This window comes from Octodon degus, unplaced genomic scaffold (genome assembly GCF_000260255.1).
Source record: "Octodon degus isolate 3935 unplaced genomic scaffold, OctDeg1.0 scaffold00146, whole genome shotgun sequence".
Lineage (NCBI taxonomy): Eukaryota > Metazoa > Chordata > Mammalia > Rodentia > Octodontidae > Octodon > Octodon degus.
In genome coordinates, this window is record NW_004524722.1 from 5,415,168 (window position 1) to 5,418,032 (window position 2,865).

The 2,865-nt window shown below is 39.7% G+C and overlaps 1 pseudogene; it reads right to left on the bottom strand.

The window, feature by feature from the left end:
• Positions 1–1,596: 1,596 nt before the first annotated feature.
• Positions 1,597–2,082, bottom strand: LOC101564383 (annotated as a pseudogene).
• Positions 2,083–2,865: the final 783 nt, after the last annotated feature.

Consider the following 2,865-nt stretch of genomic DNA (forward strand, 5'->3'; position numbering starts at 1 on the left):
GGTTTTGTCTGCTGAGGTCTAGCTTGCTCTAGGAAACCTTTCTTTTTTTTCAGGCCCAAGGATTGAACTCAAGCCCTTGCACTTGCCAGGGAAGTGCTTATTCTACTGATCTCTCTCCCCGGCCCCTAGGAAGCCTTTCTACTTCCAGTGTCGCACCACTAAATTGTTCTCGTGTCTGCAGCTGTGGATGTGTCTGTGGATGTCCTTTTACTTATATTACTTGTGTGGCTGTTTGGCTGTTTATTTTCATTCACTCTAGACCACAAATTGTATAGCAGAAAAAAAGTATAAAAACAGCATCCCTCCTTCATGCAGTTAGTAGTGGAATAGCTACACAACCAGGAAATAAGTGTGTGCAGCAGTATGCCCCAGTGATGCTTAGTGCTGTGGATAAATGGAAGTGAAGCACAGAGTGTGATTACAATGTGCAGCACGTTGGTACTTTAAGTAGTGAATCACAGAATGACCCCTCTATAAGGAGACATGGAAGAGGACGCTAAGTATATACTTAGGAGACTACTCACAGGCAACCTTAATTAAATATTCAAACCATGGGGAGCAAATATCCTAAAAAGATGAGAAGTTTAGAACTTTTTTTTATATTTTAGTACACGGTCTACAGGGTCTTACTATGTAGATCAGGCTCACAGTGATCCACCTGTGCTCAGCTTCCCAAGTGATCCACCTGTGCTCAGCTTCCCAACAGCTGGGATTACAGGTGCATTCCATCATGCCAAGTCTCAATCGCCTTCTCAGAGCTCCCCAGGGGTGGCGAGAGCAGCATGGTGCTCAGGGGATCAAACCCCGGCCACTACATCTGCCTAAGCAGGTGCTTTAATCTGATGAACTACTTGGCTGGCCCAAGAAGCTTAAGACTTTTAAAATGACTTATGTAAGATTAGATTAAGTAAGGGAAACAGTAGAAAAAGATATGGCTATATAGGCACTAATCTATAAAATGTGGGGCCTAGAAGATAATTATAATTGTAAGAAAAATACGCACATATGTGCATAAACAGTAATACATACCTATATATGTATATAACACATATACACATGCATATATACCAGTATCGATTCATAATAAATGTAAGCATTAACAATTGTTATTTCAAGAAATATTTTTTTTGTTTTATGTTTTAGAAAATTTGAAGGTTGGCTTTATTATGATTGACATAGAAAGCTAAAGAAGGTTTTAAATCAAGAGGTAACCCAATATGAGTTACAATTTAGAAGATTGCTTTGGCTGCTGTGTGGGGAAGGCACCATATAGGGGGAGAAGTAGGAGCAGAGACCAGCTGAGTCTACAGCTATCATGTAAATGGAGATTGTGGCATTTTAGAGTGGGTGGTAGCAATGAATATGCTTTGGCTGCTTTTTTTTGCCCACCAGGCATATTTATTAGCATTAAACACAAGACTCTTTCCTTTCAGAAGACCACAAAGTTCCAAACCAATATAATGTCCCTCTCCCCCAATTCTTCCCTTTTTTGGGAGACATGGTCTTGCTGTATAGTTCAAGGTGTCCTTGAACTCACAGCAATCCTCCTGTTTCAGGCTCCCAAGGAGCACTGGAATTATGGATTACAGGCATGGTCTACCCTTCTGCTTCATTTCTACAACATACTTTCAGGCCTGGCAGTGCCCTCAGAGTTGTGAGTTGCTGAATCTTCTGGCTCATCATTTCCATGACAGCTTGTTTCATGGCATGCTTCTCCTGTAGGGCTGGCTGGATTTTCTCCATCTGCTTGGCAAGGAAGTCTATCTTCTTCTTGAAGGAGTCCTTGGCATCCTCAGCTGTCTTCTCCACATAGTAGCCAGTTCCCACATCAGTGAGCACGTGTTCTACATCACGGAGCTTCCCAGGGACATACATAGAACTCGTCAGTGGAACGAGTAATTCTTTCCCCTCATTGCTCTTGTTCAGCACGTTCAGACAGTCCTTGGCTTCCACGTACTTGGTCTGTACCACTTTGAGCTCGGCGATGGATGTGGACAAGAACTTCACTTCCTGATCCAGCCAGTTCTTGAGCATTTCTAGTTGTGGCAGATTCAGCTCCTTGATGTTAATTGACTGCGCCATGTCTGTAAGGAAGTGTTTTGTTTTTTTTTTTTTTTTTGGCTATATTTTTATTGGTTTCTGAATACATGTTAAGTGTAAAGTTAATGGAATAGAGATTGGACATGGGATTATGGGGTCTGTTTCTGTGGCAGGGACTAGTATGTATCAACATGAGTATTTTTAACAATATTTTAATATATGTTTGTAGTTTGTAATAATATTACTCATGACTTAGTACATATATATATATATATATATATATATATATATATAACATGCAGCATGTCTTAATTCCTTTTCATCCCTTTTCTTTCTCCCTCCTCTCTCCTTCCTTTTCCCAAGTGGAAAAGATCAGTCTCCTTATTTCCTATTATTGATCTTTATTTTGCTTTTTATTTAAATTTTTGCTTTCTCACAGAAGAGAAACGATGTAATATTTGAGCTCGTGGGTCTGACTTATTTCACTTAACTATGGTCTCAAGGTACATCCATTTTCCTACAAATGCCTCAAGTTTATCTTTCTTTATGACAGAGCAATAGTGTGTATATAAATACATTTGCTTTATTCTTTCTTCCACCAGTGGATGAATAGGCCACCTCTGAGGTTTAGCTATTATGAATTGTGCTGCTGTAATCATTGATATGCACAGTTCACTGTAATATGATTCCTTGAACTCCTTCAGTCTGATGGCTAGAGGAGGAATGTCTGCTCAAATAGAATTGCTAGTTTTAGTTTGTTGAGCAATCTTCATACCAATTTCCATTACAATTGCACTAGTTTACATGAGAATTTTGCACCTAGTC